Below are 17,668 nucleotides of genomic sequence, written 5' to 3'. Positions count from 1 at the left end.
GCACTATGGTGTTGCAGGTAAATCAGGCACTGGCACCCCATATGGGTGCTAGTTGGAGACCCAGCTGCTCCACTTCTAATCCAGCTCTCTGCTATGGCCTGGGAAAGCAGTGAAGATGGCCCAAGTCCTTGGGCCCCTGCACCCACTTGGGAGACCTGGAGGAAGCCCCTGGCTCCTGGCTTCAGATTGGTGGAGCTCCAGTTATATGGGCCATTTGGGCAGTGAACCAGCAGATGGAAGACCTCTCTCTCTCTGCCTCTGCCTCTCTGTAACTCTGCCTTTCAAATAAATAAATAAATTTAAGAGAGAGAGGAAGGAAGGAATGAAGGAAGGAAGAATAACTGAGAGAGGAGGAGATAGAGAGACAGAGATCCTCCATCTGCTATTTCACTCCCCAGATGGTGACCACAACAACCAGGGCTGGGCCAAGCCAGTGTCAAAAGTCAGGAGCTTCTTCTGGGTTTCCCACATAGGTATCAGGGCCCAAGCACTTGGGCCATCCTCTATTGCCTTTTCAGGCCATTAGCAGGGAGCCAGATAGGAAGTACAGAAGCCCAGACTCGAACTGGTGCCCATATGTGATACTGGCACTGTAGCAAGAGCCCCTCTAGCTGCTATTTTAATATGATAAAAGAAAGCAAAATCAAAGGCATAAACTTTTCAAATGATGGATGATGTAAATAACAATATATCTCTGACAAACTAAATGGATATTTCATGGTGCAGAGTCTGTTGCAAAAACCAAAATTAAATATAACAACTTAAATAATATTAGCCCGTAATTCTGCCTCTGGAAAAATAAAGGGAGTTTTCTACCTTTTAAAAGTTAGAAATTTGGCTTATCTATTTGTGCGCTTAAGTTGTCTTAAAAACAGCTTCTAATTATTATCTCCCACAAAAGGTCGAGCCACCTCCCCCTGGAATGCAATGTGAAGTCACCCCAACCTCAGCAACTCTGTAAAGTAACAGAAGCCACGGTAGCAAATGTCCACAAAATTAATTATGCTAGGGATAATAAATAATAGCAATGTAGTAAACACACACATTAAACCCACCTCCAGGTAAAAAGCACCAAATCTAACATACAATTCTTTTGACAAGGACCCACAGAAAAATCAAGTCATTAAGAGTCCTAGGAAGGGCTGATACACAGCTTCCACTGGTGCAGGATGCTGATGCAAGAGCATTTCAATGGGAAGGAGATCATGATACATCCATGATGCAAACAGTGTGATGTGTGCCTTCAGAAGCACCTCACTGCGACTTTTCAGGTTGGTCGATGTAACAAATGTGAGCTATGCTGGCATTGATACTGCCCACACTTCTGTCTGCCCTGCAAACAGTGGCAGAACAGATTTTTTTCCCCAATAACTTCTCATATGAATAATCTCAGAAAGCAAAATTTGGAACAAAGAAGATATTTACTATCAAAACCGGGGTAAAAGCAAGCATTTCCATGGACTATGGTTTATCTTTGCCCTATCCTCACAAGTTACTTGTTTCAGATTAAACGGTGAGCTACTGACAAGGATGTATGTTTAAAACTGTTGGAGTACAACGACATTTTTACTGCACTTTGGTGAGGAATCACATAATATCCTTGTCCTCAAGTAGTTGAATGACTAACCAGATGATAAATTGTTTCAGTGTCATAAAACAGCAAGTTGGGAGGAGGTGCTCGGACTGGCAGTTCACATGCCTGTGTTGCACATTGGAAAATGCTTGGGTGAAAGTCCCAGCTCTGCTCTGGGGTCCAGCTACTTACAAGTTGCCGACTCTGGGCATCAGAGGTGGTGACTTAAGTAGCTGGAATCTTGTCATCTATATGGGGACCTGGATTAAGTTCCTGGACCCCAACTTTGGCTGGACCCAGACTTGCCAGTGGCAGGCTTTTAAGAAGAGAACCAGCAGATGGCAGCTCTCTGTACATCTCTTTTTAGAGACTCCCAAATATAGTCACATCCTGAAATACTGAAAGTTAGGGCTCCAACATGTGAATTCTGGAGGGATCTAGTTCAGCCAATAACAATGGTCTATGATTAGTTCTTTTTTGCTAGCTGTTACAGACACTGTTTGTGAACCTCAAATTCATAGGCTGAAATCCTAACTATAACGTGATTAATATTAGAAGGAGGAGAGGTTGAAGATAATTAGGTCATGAGGCTTGACTACTCTACATGCACAGAATTTGTACCAAGAAGAGAAAGGAGAGAGCTTGCGGCTTCTCAGTTCTCCACCATGGGAGGATACATAAGAAGATGGCCATCTATAGACCAAGTACACAACCTTCACCAACAGCTGACCAAGCTGGTCACAGACTTCTAGCCCCCAAAATGTTTTCTGTTGAAGCCACTCAGCGCTTGATAATTTGTATAGTAGTCCCACATCAAGGTATTGCATAACTCTTGACTCTTTCCTGGTATTAGTAATATAGACTTCACTGTCACACATATTTATGAAATTTAACATTTTAATAAAAAAGCAAAACAAATAGAAGATGTAAGAGAATATTTATTTAGCAAATGGCTGTTCAATTCTTAAGTTTTTTCTGAATTTATTGGAATTTCTTCTATTTTTGAAAACAAAAATGCATTTTGGAAGTATCATTAATAGAATGACATACCTGGAAAACTTAGAGTTTAAATATACTTATCAATGTTATTTGTGAGACTTCCACAAAAGTACAAGTGACTGTGAAATCATGGTATGTCCATTAATTCTATTGTGCACATCTTTAGCAATTGCCACAGGCTTCTCTACCTTCCCAAACCTTTGTCTGTTACTGAAACACATCAAGTCAAGGGTAAAATCTGGCACACATAGCAATTTAACATGCATATTGCTGTCAGGACATGAAACTGATATAAATACAAACATATATTTTAGGCCATTTAAAATTCCATCCAAAGCATATAGTGGCTTGTAGCTGAAATTAAAATACTGCTCAAATCAGACTGCATGTCAGAAACATAAGGGATATGCTGTAGACCAGTAAAAGTTGTTAGACAAGCCAAAGTGCAGAGATTATACTCTATAGAAATTATTTTATGACCTTTTAAGAAGACTTCCTATGTTTCTATCTTAGGTAGAACAGAATTTTTGTTCAATAGTAGCTATTCCACAAAAGAGACATTTTGTCCCCCTAATTAAGAAGAGATGATACCACTCATAACTAAATCTTACCCAGCCCTTTGTGGGAGTTGCCTGTCTTTTCAATCCACCAGAATGCATGTTTGATATGACTATTGTACTACAGTGGGGCTGAGTAGGGTTTAAAGGCTAATGGCTTTGGAATCACAGTCTAACTTTCATCAGGATAGGCTGTTTTGAGGCTCATTGGGAATGTGTATTTGTTTGCATCAGCTTTGTTTCCTTTGATCTTAGGGGAGATTCTTTGATGTTTAGATATTCAAATTTAAGATATGAAATAGATGAAAGTCTGAGAAAATCATAGGAGAAAGAAGAAATTTATTTCCCTGGAACCAAAAGGACATGGACAACGCTTCCTCTAGAATCAGACAAGAACAAAGTCCATCACTTACTTCCTCCAACTACCATTCTCCACATATCCATTGGAGGGGAAGCCATCTTGGTGTTGAACAAGTAGATTCTTAGCTTTCAGGAGGCAGGCACTTGAATGCATGGTAACTCCAGGTTTGTAATCCTTCTTGAACTAACAGAGAAAGTTAAGCCTCAGAGGAAAACAATTGGATTATCAGAACTCAATTTTTTATATTCATTTAAAGTTTTTTATTTGAGGGAAAGAGAAAAATCTTCCATTCACTGGTTCATTCCCTAAATGCCCAAAGTAGGCAGAGCTGGGCCAGGCCAAAGCCTGTAACTCTAGCTGGGTCCCCTAACAGGTGGCAGGGACTCAATCACTTGGGCCATCATCTGCTGCCTTCTGGTATTGCATCAATAGGAGAAGCTAGGACTTGGAACCAGGCACTCCAACATGGGATGTTGGTGTTCCAAGAGGTGGCTTAATCAGCTGTGTCACAACATTTGCCTCTTAGGTGCTGGTTTTATATAGAACTAGATATTAAGGCAGTATGAAAATATGGGTTTTGTATTGCTAGTGGTTGATTTGAAACTCTGTTACTTCCTAGTTTGACAATATTTAAATGCTTCAAATTTTCCATGATATAGAAACAATAAACAATAGCAATATTTGCTGCAAAATATGGAGGGATTAAGGGCATTAAAATATGCAAAGCACTTTGAACATTGCCTGGAACACTGAGTACCCCAGTAGCCCAGGGCTGAACTTGATTTTTGTGACTGTGACTACCACCCCTATTCTTGACTGGATGATTTCTGGACTGCATCTGAGGAATATTAGGGCTTAAACTATAAGACAGACAGAGGAACAAACACGATTTTCATTTAAATAATATAAGGACAAATTAATCTCACACACTGCTGAGATACACCTAATGATTAGTTCCTCGGGCTGATCCATCATCAGTAGTTGGCTGCCAGTTTGTTCTCTTATCCCAGAGTAAAGCTGAAGGCACTTCTTTCTTTAACAAACTAGACATTAATTAAGGGAAGCAGGGGACTAGAATGTGTAATTGCTATTGCAGTGTAGAAAGAATGTTACAAATAGCAATGAGCTTATAATACAGAAAGAACAAAATACAATTCATCTTCCCAAAAAGATAAAATAGAACATCTCTTGTTGAAGGAAGGCACTAAAAAGTGTGGTAGAAAAAAAGTAGTGAAACTCTATTCTCCCTTTGTGGATATTCAATGCATAGAACAGAGAAAACTTTAGCACAACTCTTGACCATAGCATGGCAGTCAGGTGCATGAAATGTGATCCCTTGGTTTCTTCCAGAATTGCAAGGCACCCCATTATCGTTTTTACATCACTTCCTGGGCTTTCCATTAGCATTGCCCCTTTCCCTAATTAGTCCATTTTTTCAATACCAGTTTATTTGCCCATTCTCACATCTTCAGTTTTATCCTTGATTTCTTCCTTAATTCTCAGACCCAGTGAGTTACCAGTCATCTCACTCTGACACTGTAATGAGTCTAAATGAGCTATTTCTGTACATCCCCATATAAAAGAGGACTAGAGTTAAAAACTCAGCCTTTAAAATTAAGTGACCTCTGTGTAAGCCTCAATTCTGCTATGTAATCTCAGGTCAGTTTCTTACTTAGAACATAAAGATAAAAATTCTACAGATCTCAGAGATTTGTTGTAGATGTTACTGTTCTGGCACGTGCAAGGAGCATGACCCCATGACTGACACACAAAGGCTATTGTTTTCTTGTGGTTAGTGTTGTTGCTTCCACTGTCAATGCTCAATCTGGTCTCTGCAGGTCCATTTCTGGTCAGGCAATAGTCTTCCCTCCGTCAGTCTCTCCCATCATCAGTTATCCTGTATTCTGTTGTCACATGGATCTTCTGACTCCATGCAATGTGTTAGATTAGCTGGCCTCAGACTGCTTTGATACAATACATCTTCCATTTGGTCTTAACATCTCTAGTGTCTTATTTGACCTCTGTACACTGACCTGATGTTCTACTTGTGTGCACAGTGTTCTAAACATGCCAGGTGCCCTCCTGCTTTTGAACACTGTTTATATTATATTTTCTGCTCGTATTCATTTTAGCCATTGCCATTTGATAATACTGGTTAATTCTTTTTATCATTATTTATTTATTTGAAAGGAAGAGAGAAAGAGAGAGACAGGTAGACAGAGTAAGCTTCCATTTATTGGCTTCCCAAATTCTTTCTGAAGTAATAGCCAACAACAATAGCCAGTGCTGTGTTGGGACAAAATCAGGAGCCAGTTCAGGTCTCCGACATGGGTGGCAGGACCAAATTCTAGAGCCATCATGGCTACCCTTCAGGGTCTAAATTACTCAGAAGCTTGAGTCGGGAGCTAGAGCCAGGCATTGAACCCAGGGACTCACACATGGGATGTGAGCATCTTAATGGCATCTTAACCGCTGGACCAAATGCCTGCCCCAACATTTGTTAATGATTTAAGTGCTAGAATCACATTACACATCTTTCATTAAATCATTTTGGAGTGTCTAATCAGAAGTGATTTTTCATTGCCTTCCTCCAGTAATTTCTCTTCCACATCCACACTTCTCTTATCTCTTTGCTGATTTCTTCTCATTATATCTTAAACATTAATTGTGTTTATGCTGGTTTTCTCTCCATGATTCCACTGTAAACTTAAAATGGGTAGATTTCATGTTCCAAATATTTTTGGTCACTTAGATCAGTGTTTCCTAGGATGCAGAGTGCAATAACATAAAAGATGGTGTTGTTAGGGCCTTAAACAACATTGAGTGAAATAATAAATGTGTTATTTTTTAAAAATCCTTATGATTATCTTAAGAGAGAACTCACAATTAGGTGCAATATCTAAAGCTTCCTTAATAACTACTAGTTTTTGGAATAAATCTGTACCATTTTTAGGTACAAAACCTTCAGAAATTAAATATTTGTCACCATCACTTTCTCTGGTTTTATTTTCACTGTTTATATTTTTCCAGTAAAGAAGCGATTCTGACTAATTAATATTACAAGTGGTATGGAGATTTGGCAAAAGTAACTGGTAGTTCTCTGAGACTGGACAAGTTGTCTCCTGTCTTTTTCAGAGGGCTCTGTCAATAGTAGGCATTGAGCAGGTATTGGGAGATTTGTACCTTTCATATACTTCAGAAGAGTTGGCACAAAAGAGTGTCACTAATTCTTTCATTTCAGCCAAAATGACCCAGTTGTCCCTACTATCTTCTTTTTCACCAGAGGAAATTTCCAGAGTAGTCTTCAAGCCATGTGTTACAACCAGGTTGCTCCCCCACCACCCTAGCCTCTTCTACACCACTCTGTTACTGCACTGTTGTGGGAAACATGTAGTTACACATTCACATCAAAGTGCTTGGGCTTTTTAGATGATTTGCACCAGTCCTGACAAGACTGAATGAATAATTTTCCTTTGGAAGGAGTTGATTTCATAAGGTCATTTAGCACCAAACAGAAAGTTAGTATGGCTATAGGTTGAATTCTGTCGCCCTCTTAGATTCAGGTGGTAAAACTCCCGTTGCCTCCTTTGTGATGGTTTTTGGATACTGGACTTTCAGAAAGTAATTGGGGTTAGATGAGTTCTTCAGTAAGGATCTTCACGATAGGACCTTGCCTCTATAAGAAAAGATACCAGAGAGCTTGCTCTCCATGATGGATGTCTGTTCTGGGTAGGTAGATCTTGCCAGAACCCAACCCTGCTGGCACTTCTACCTTGAAATTTCATCCTCCAAACTTAAGGCAAACAAATATCTGGTGTTGAAGCAAACCCAGTATACGGGTTGTTGCTATAGTAGACCCAGCAGACCAATGCAGTTGTAAAAGGGAACCTCAACAGGTTTGTGGAAAATGGAATTAAAAGATAACAATTTATTTTGGTGCAGATAAGTTTAAATCACTGCATAGTTTTTCCATGATATGCATTCTGCATGAACTTTTTGAAGATCCCTTTTATAACTTGCCACAACTCTATCAAATGGGACCTGACGACATTCATGGACGTGTCAAAGAGCTGGTGCTACTTCAAAACTCCACTGGATAGCACGCCACCGTTGTAGCTCCTCTACCACCACATCCAGAGGCTGTGTACCTCTGAGGAGTGGGACTGGCACCCAGGGGAGCATGCAGAGGGGAAGTCCATCAATGGCACAGGGACAGCAGGCTAAGAAAACTATTTTCCTGTTCCCCGAAAGATGAGTTGGTCTCTGATGGACCTGTCTGTGCAAGCTTCTAAAAGTGTAAATATTACTTGAATTAGGAGAACATTTCAGGGCCGGCGCCGTGGCGTAGTCGGTTAATCCTCTGCCTTCCAATCCAGCTCTCTGTTGTGGCCCTGGAGGGCAGTGGAGGATGGCCCAAGTGCTTGGGCCCCTGCACCTGGAGGAAGCACCTGGAGGAAGCACCTGGCTCCTGGCTTCAGATTGGCGCAGCGCCAGCCATAGCGGCCATCTCGGGGGTGAACTGGCAGATGGAAGACCTTTCTCTCTGTCTCTACCTCTCTCACTGTCTGTAACTCTACCTCTCAAATAAAATAAATAAAACCTTTAAAAAAAGAAGAACATTTCTACACTTCAATATATATATGTGTGTGTGTGTGTGTGTGTGTGTGTATAATTTGACAGGTAGAGTTATAGACAGTGAGAGAGAGACAGAGAGCAAGGTCTTCCTTCCGTTGGTTCACCGCCCCCCCCCCCAGATGGCCGCTATGGCCGGCGCTGCGCCAATCTGAAGCCAAGAGCCAGGTGCTTCCTCCTGGTCTCCCATGGGGGTGCAGGGGCCCAAGCACTTGGGCCATCCTCCACTGCCCTCCCGGGCCACAACAGAGAGCTGGAATGGAAGAGGAGCAACTGGGACTAGAACATGGTGCCCATATGGGATGCCAGCGCCACAGGTGGAGGATTAGCTAAGTGAGCCACGTACACCTCAATATTAACAGGATTGTGGAAGACCTGAATACAAAGAGATCAATGCAGATCCATCTTCTATTTCAAGACATATGTTAATAAATATTGGCCGGCGCTGCGGCTCACTAGGCTAACCTCCACCTTGCAGCGCCGGCACACCCGGTCCTAGTCCCGGTCGTGGCGCCAGATTCTGTCCCGGTTGCCCCTCTTCCAGGCCAGCTCTCTGCTGTGGCCAGGGAGCGCAGTGGAGGATGGCCCAAGTGCTTGGGCCCTGCACCCCATGGGAGACCAGGATAAGTACCTGGCTCCTGCCATCGGATCAGCACAGTGTGCAGGCCACGGCGGCCATTGGAGGGTGAACCAACGGCAAAGGCAAAGGAAGACCTTTCTTTATGTCTCTCTTTCTCACTCTCTACTCTGCTTGTCAAAAAAAAAAAAAAAGACATATGTTAATAAATATAAATGGGTAAAGGAATCAAATAAACTTTATTTATCAAAAGCTTCCTTATATATGATGAGGGATGGTCACAGAGCACCTGAGGATTCTCCCTGAGTTTCTCTTCGTTAATGCTGGCACAGGAATGAGTCAGTCATCATTCACCAAAAGACACCATGAATCACACTTCCACCCAATATATCCTGATCTCTAACAGAGGATGTTGGAGGAAAGACCAGACCCCTTGCTGATCAGGCAAGTTCCAGAAGTTTATAAAGTGTCACTGTGTCCCTTATGTCCCCATAACCTTAGCTTCATTGTTAGCTTTACTACTGCCACTGTTTCATTTAGAAATCAACAACACTGGAGTGCAGTGGAGGATGGTCCAAGTGCTTGGGCCCTGCACCCCATGGGAGACCAGGATAAGTACCTGGCAACCTGGCTCCTGCCTTCGGATCGGTGCCTGCCGCGGCAGCCACTGGAGGGTGAACCAACAGCAAAGGAAGACCTTTCTCTCTGTCTCTCTCTCTCACTGTCCACTCTGCCTGTCCAAAAAAAAAAAAAAAAAAAAAAAAAAAATCAACAACATTGGTGTTAGTACAGGGATTAAGAATATTTAATCAAATGATTCTATTCCTTAATTAATTTCAAATCTTCAAAAAATCTTGCTTTCAGGACAAGTGTTTGCTGCAGCAGTTAAATCACTGCCTAGGTATCTTCATCCCATATTAGAATCCCTGGATTTTAGACCCTCAGGTCCACTTCCAACCCAACTTCCTCCTAATAGGTACCCTGGGAAACAGCAGGTGATGGCTCAAGTTCTTGGGTCCCTGCCCCCAAAGTGGGAGATACAAGTGGAGTTCCTGGCTCCTGGTTTTGGCCAGACCCAGCTTCAACTGATGTGGGCATTCAGGGAGTGAACCCATGGATAAAAAAATCTCTCTTTCCCTTTAAGATAAATACAATTAAATGTCAAGTGTAAAACTGTTAAAAAGTCTAATTTTAATCTTATTCAAATAAAGGAGAAGAAAAATATAGAACTTAATGTATATATACATTACTTTTTCCATGTAAGTATTACCATTGAAGAAAGTCTTTTTTAAAAATTATATGTGGAAATTGTGAGGAGACAAACATACTTGTGAAATAAACTCAGTATTTTAATAAAGTAAAAGAAAAAGAAATTGAAAAAAAAAATTATATGTATTTAATCAGGATAAAATAATTTTTTGAGCCACAACAATTTTCAGCCACAATATGGTTTTCAGCTATAATTTTAGATTATATTTAGGAAGGAAAAAGTCCAAATTCATGTGTAAATCCTAGACATCATACAACATTTTACATGTGTGTATTACAAATATTGGCTTGATGATAATTGTAATTAAGAACATTCATTTACCTCACAATCCAAGACACAAACCTGCTTATGAAAGTATAAAAAAGATGGGAATGACTTTTTGAGGTATAGATCAGAGAAAGGGTCAGGAGACCCCTTTCTAGGTGGGACGCTTTGAAGTCTCCAATCTCTTTAACTTTTATTACCACTAAGAAATTTGTTAGAAAATTTTCCCCTAAAATTTTGAGATCATAAATACGACACAAGGGACTGAAATAAGAAAGCAAAATTAAATTATGTTTATTATTTTTCTTATTTATGTAAACTTAAAATAATGCATACCTACATACAGGCAGATTAAAGTCATCACCAAAACTATTAAACTCAGATTCTGAATGCCAGTTCACAGACAGTCATATTGGTGTTTACCAAATCACAGACCAATTTCTATCTCAAAAAATTAAGAAGTAGCTTGAGTGAATAAATGCATCATGTGACAGCTGTCACTCTGAAGATAATCTTTGGAGTTTGCAAGAGTTTTGGAAGCATTTCTTTAATGAGCAATAAAGTGATGTTAATCCAAATGGAAAATCTGTGTAAAGGCAACATCTCTCGGGAAATTGTAAACACAATCTAAAATGGCACGCTATGCCAGTCTAATTGCAAAGGAATGCAGGGTCTCAATTATTCACATCTTTTGCCCAAGAGTGATGTTTAAGAACTAGCAATTGATAGACCAAACGCTTGCTATTTTTATTTTCCTTATCTATATCAGTAGATTTTGATCATTGAGACTACTGAAGTTTTATTTTACTTGCAAGATGTATGTAGCTTAAACTTCAAGGAAATATCTGGTTCCCTCTACTTTCACAAGCTGTAGGTAGCACTCAAGGGACTAAGAACATTGCATCTCTTTTTGGTGGACAACGTCATTCAACCAAAGTGGAAAAGGCTGAAGCATCTTACCACAGAATATTTCCCAAGAAGAGGCTAAATTATGAAGACTGTGTCTAAAATCATATTAGTGTTCTTGAACTACAGGAAGCTGGCTAATAGTTATGTTCATTAATTTTATCTCCTTTGGTTCATTAATTTTATGTTGTTGACTTCAAAGATGACGCTGTACTTCCAGACTGAAGATTATGTCTTCCTTTGCAATTTTTTTCATTATTACAACTAGTCCAAATTAGATTATACTACAGTCAGGGTATGCAAGCAAAACTGAGCAAATAAAGTTTGTCTTTTATGAATGAACCAAAAAAGATTACTAATTAAAAAAAAAACATGATACTGAAAATTCTTCTTTAGGGAAATACTTTGCCCTCTTGTTAATGAGGCAGAGACTAGGGGCAATAAGACTTGTGTTTGATAACAATCACACTCAGATCAAATGAGATGGTGTGAATATCAAGCCATAATAATGTGACCATGTTTTATGCACCAGGAGGTAGGGTTAGGGCGAGTTAGACAAATCATTAGTCAAGAGCACATTTCACGAAAGATGGAGATCTTTTGGGCACACGGCATCATTTTCTTCATGTCCTTTGCAAGCCTGTATCTGTCTATGGAGAAAAATGGATCTCTCCCCCATAAGACAATGACAGAAATAGGCTGGGATATGTGTCTATGTCCAATCAGCAGCGATATGCATAGTAATGTGTGGCACAGCTTGTGTAATGAAGTTCCCAGCGTGTGGTCTGGAAAGGTATCCTCCAGTGTGTAGGGTGATTTATTTCCTCTGTCAAGAGGCAGGACAGCCAGGACTTGTCCTCCCCTCCTCTCCCTGAGAAAATACTCTGTCATCTTGGAAAGTCGTAATGGGTTCTGCAAGAGCCACACACGGGCATTGTTTGGAACCCTTCATTTAGCATTTAGCTGGGCTATTTCCCATCCCTTTTAATTCTGTGACCGAGACTTTAAAGGGATTTCTTCAAAAACAAAGCAATCTCTGGTGGGTAGGACTACCATATTGTACTTGCGCCTTGAAAGTGATATTTAAAATGATGAATTAAAACACTTTTGCTGTGGGAAAAGTCCATAGAAAATGAAAAGGAACAGAACAGCTTCGTATAGAACTTAACAACTTTCTCTGTAGTCGGGGTGAGAAGAAAACAATCTTGTAAGCTTCTTCAAATTATTGAAGTCTGCTGCATTTATACCAGCCATTATTTCTAGTGCTAACATGTAGCTATTAATTATACAGTTTCTCTTGGCCATTTTTGTTCGTTTTCATCTTGAATTTTAATTTCCATTTCATCTTTAGATTTTGTATTTTTAAAAACTTACACATTTTATGGGGATGCTGTACAATCTACAGTATACACTATAGATTTGATGGATTAAATTAGGTAATTAGGCTTTCCATTTCTTTATCTTTCTTTATGTTTGAAGCCTACCAGCTCCCTCTTCCAGCACATTATCCAGTATATAATACATTACGGTGACCTACAGTTGCCCCATTGTGCTGTGGGACACTTGGGCCTCTATCACTTCCACCTGATGGGAACCATTATCCAGCCACTATGCAGTCTCCTGCTAGAACCCTGTCCCCACCCTTCTCAGCCTCTCATATTTTTGAATATATTTATTTTATCAAAAATAGTTATTTTCTTCCAAGCTAAAATTTCATTTAGTTATTTTTAATTAGAAATATATTGAAATAAACTAAAAAAATTTTTAAAGAATAATTCTTTAGTTTTAACTGTATCATTTCTAATTATTCTAGTGTGGGGAGCAACTGGGAGCAACTCGGACTAGACTAAGTTACTGGAATTAAGACTTATTCTATGCATCTGCTTTCCCACAATATGGCGCTGAGAAGGGAAACAGCTTCTACACAGCTGCCTCCAGTTCAACCAATAGACTGTGGGACCTGCTCCTGATTGGAGGAGAGCAGCGTACTCGGCGTGTGGGTAGCAGAGTTGGGATTGGTGGAAGAGGACTATAAAGGAGGAGAGAGACGGCATGCACTAGGAACATCTAGGGGAAACATCTGAGGGAACACCTGTGCAGCCCCCAAGAGAGCCGGCCTGCGGTGTGCCGCTCCCCCGCGGAAGTGGGGAATGTGGCAGGGGGAACCGCCCTTCCACGGAGGTGGAAGGGACGGTAGCCAACCCGGGAAGAACCAGCAGCAAACCCGGGGAGGGCCGAGCAGACGAAAGAACAGTGAAGGGTCCTGTGTCGTTCCTCCATGAAGAGGGGGAGCGACATTCTAGTAGTAGTCAGTCACTCAATACTAGACCATTTTCTACCTTTCAGAAGATTGGAAACACAGGAGGGTCAAATCAAATAGGAAATCTACTAGCAAAGGTGATAGTTATTTACATCACCCCAATTTTTGAAATCAAATGTTTTATAAGCACTTTAGGTGATTCCTTACAGAATTTGTTATTTACAAAGCCATTCTTGTTTGGTTTTAGAAAATACATCTTATTTTCTGTACCTCTAAGATTTCAAAGGACATTTCTTTTTATAGTATTATTAACAAATAATTCCTTATTTGTAATACATGAAAATCTTATCAGTGCAGAAAGGTTAATATGATGGAAAGAAATTAATTTTTCAGGGGAGTAGAGGAGTTACCTTAATGTCCAAAATAAATATTTATGATGAAAATTTTACTTAGGAGACTTTTCCATAATATGTATATTTTAGAGAACCATGATAGTAAATGTGGCCACATCCTTTGAGGAAGCATAATGTCATAGTTAGTCAAGATCTTGGCTTGCCTTATGATTGGGTTCAGATTCATTTGGGTCAGGGGCATCACTAATTACTAGCTGCGTGTCAGTAGATAAGTTGTTCATTTGAGTGTCAAACAGGAATCTGACAATCTCTTGATTAATGTAATCCAAAATTAAATGAATTACTTTTGTAGAAGTTTAGGTACAGAAACTGGCACCAAGTGAGTATGTAATACAGATGTGCTACATTCAATAAGCTTGTCTGTCACTTTTCAATTCTGATAGACAACAATTCCATGTCTTTTCACCTTGGTCACTCAAATGCTCTGCTTTCTACGAGTTCAGATGCTAGTCCCTCAGTTCTACAGTGACATTGTGTGGGGGTCTGTCTGATACTCCTTTTTTAAAAAAAAAAAAATTTATTTATTTGAGAGTCAGAGTTACACAGTGAAAGGAGAGGCAGAGAGAGAGAGAGAGAGAGAGAGAGAGAGAGAGAGGTCTTCATCTGATGGTTCACTCCTCAATTGGCTGCAATGGCCAGATCTGCGCCAATCTGAAGCCAGGAGCCAGGAGCCTCCTCCAGGTCTCCCACATGGGTACAGGGGCCCAAGGACTTGGGCCATCTTCTGCTGCTTTCCCAGGCCATAGCAGAGAGCTGCATCAGAAGTGGAGCAGCCAGGACTCAAATCAGCGCCCATATGTGATGCAAGCACTGAAGGCCAGGGCGTCAACCAGCTATGCCACAGTGCCGGCCCCTGTCTGGTATTCCTATAATATTGTTTAGGCATTTCAGATAAGTATCATATTCTGTCTTCAACAGTGACTCATAGTTTACCATATAGTGCTTGGTAGGAAACTAGTTTACCATATAGTGCTTGGTAGGAAACTATTTCAAAGACTAAACAAGGGGCAGGTATTTAACCTAGTGGTTAAAAACAAAAACAAAAACAAAACAACAACAAAAACACATATTCCACGTCAGTTACTTGGGTTTGAGTCCCAGGTTCAGTCCCTGACTCCAGCTTTCTGCTACTGCAGATAGCTCAAGAAATTGAGTCCCTACCACCCATGAGGGAGGCCATGTTTGAGCACCCATTTCCCAGCTTTGGCTTAGCTGAGCCCAGCCCTTGTAAGCATTTGGGGAACAGATTGGTAGATAAGTGCTCTTGTTTCCTCTCTCTCTCGTAAATGAACACATATGTTTAAAGACTAAATAAGTTCCTTCTATTTGGGCATTATGTTTGATTATAGAGAAATTTTTTTCTCAGTGGTCTTTGATGTCTATGTTTATTAAAGAGTTTTAAATTTAAGAGTAAACAGAAGATAAAGAGCTGAGAAAAGTCTTCAGCCAGATTACTTGGAATTTGTAATGATGAAAATGAGTGTTACTCCAAAAAGAAAAACGGTGAACCCAAGAGTTGTTTACTTTATACTTCACAACCTCTCCTGTCTTTATGTCTACTCTTCATTCTTACTTTGGTTAGGAGTTTTCACAGATTAACTCATTTAATCTTACAACAGTCACATGAGTGAAGGTTATTACTCCTGTGTTACAGGCAATGTATCTTTGAAAGTTTCAGTAACTCTCCCAAGGCCACACAGTGACTGGGGAGAATCAGACCCAAACCCGGTCCTGCTGCATTCCAGACCCAGGCTCTCTATGATGTAATCTGCATCATAAATATTCTCTTTTCTTTCTATACTTATTTCAATTGAAGAAAATTGAATGTTGGGCTTTCTTTTAAAAAGTCCATGTTGTGAATTGCTTGTTAAGATGCATGTCTTGATTCTAACTAATAAGCTTTAGGAGAAAGAGATTTCTGTTGATTAAGCACATTCAAATTGGAGTCAAATTATCCCACTTAAGGGGAGCACAGAGAGTAAGACCTTGCCTAGAACCAAAGACACCACTGAGATCAGAATCCCGAAGATTAGAATCAGGTTGTGGAAATGAGATGTTCTGTTGAAATGAAGAAACCTAAAGGACAGAAGTAGGTCTGTCTACATCAGAAAAAGCAGTGATTTCAATCAAGACAAGGGAAAATATTGTAGATCCAGTTCTTGTTTGAAGGCACAGCTGCAGAGCGAATGCTCTTGGAAAAGAACAGAACTTTCCAGCCTTCAGTTTTCTGATCTTCAAATAGTGATTTTCACGGCCACAGTTGTGAAGAGTAGGCCCACTGCATGGAGTGCATCCAACACAGTTACTAACACATGGTAACAACTAAGCAAGTAGCACTTCCAGGAAAGAACCCCGGAAAGATTCGAATACTTGGTTATGATCTTTACTGCACAGCTTAAGATTTTCTGTAAAACACTGTATCTCAAACATCAAGCATTCCAGTCAGCACAGGCCAACCTGCCTGTCCAGGTGCTGTGTCCTCCACAATCCCATGGGCATCCAGACCCCAAATGCCAACGTTTGCATGAATAAATAAAAAATTTGAAAAATTTTAAATGGGATGTATATATACATACATAATGAGTATATGCTTTTTTATGTTTCTTCTGTGTAGTTATTAAATTAAATCTAGGTGCCAGTTGGGATACCCTACATCCTATATTAGAATGCATGGGTTCAAGTCTGGGCTCTGGCTCCTGATTCCAGCTTCCTGCCAATCAGACCCTAGGAGGCTCTAGGTGCTGGCTCAAGTAATCGGGGCTCCTGTCACCCACATGTAAGACATGGATTGAGTGTCTGGCCCTGTCTTTGGCCCGGCCCGGCCCAGCCCAGGTCGTTGTGGACATTTGAAAAGTGAACTAGTGGATGGGAGCTCTCTTCCTGTGTTTTTCTTCTTCTGAAATAATTAAAATAAGTTTTTTAGAAACTTAAATCCTATTACTTAAATAATAAACAAAAATTAAATCTTCAATGTAATAGATTCACCAGAAAATTCATTTTTAAGCTATAATTTCAAGTAAATAGGTTTTTAGGAAACCACAAATAGTGAATATTAGTTAACATTATATTGTTGAACATAATAACTCTCTTTGGGACTTGGCTAATAGATATGAAATGTGTTTAGATTAAAAGCATATAAAATGATTTAAAAGTATATTGACTGGTAATTTTAAAAAAATGTTAGCAATAACACTCCTGCTAGTCATTAAACAGCCATATAAATATATTTTTTAAACTCTAGTGGAGTCAAATTCATTTTCACTTCTTGTTATCTGTCCAAATAACTAAAAACAAAATGAGATTGAATGCTCTCAATACTCTAATTCTGCTCTTCTCTCAAGTGTTGATAATGGGAGGGTCAGAGGCAAAGACAGTGAAAAGGGGAGGGAAAGTCTCAATAGTCAGAAGTGACCATTACAAAGCACATGTGGGCACTTTATTCCAGTGCTCAAATCCCTTCCATATTTCCCAGTAGCTTGTCTATAAATATCCAAACTCTGTGCCTGACGGATCATGTGCTTCCTGGCCTCTTCCACCTTGTTTACTCTCACTCTTACAAGTGAACTTAAATTCTTGATTTTTTTAAAGAAAAAGAAGCAAGCTTTAACTGCAGATTTACTCAAATAACTCCTCAAGTGTATCTGCATTGCTGTGCACATGCCGTTCTCAGGGCTGAAATGCCTGTTTCCATCTGGTGTTGTCCATATTTGCTATATTTGCAGACATTGGTCAAGGGTTAAATCTTTTCTGAGTATTTCCTTAACTGTTCCCTACATACTTTACAATTTCTTTCTTTCTATCTTTTATCTCCATCCTCTTTACCCAGTAGTTTGCACTTCCTTCAAGCACAGAGCAA

The sequence above is a fragment of the Oryctolagus cuniculus genome, chromosome 14 (assembly GCF_964237555.1).
Source record: "Oryctolagus cuniculus chromosome 14, mOryCun1.1, whole genome shotgun sequence".
Lineage (NCBI taxonomy): Eukaryota > Metazoa > Chordata > Mammalia > Lagomorpha > Leporidae > Oryctolagus > Oryctolagus cuniculus.
The sequence above is the reverse complement of the archived record's forward strand: the minus strand, read 5'-3'. Positions refer to the sequence as shown.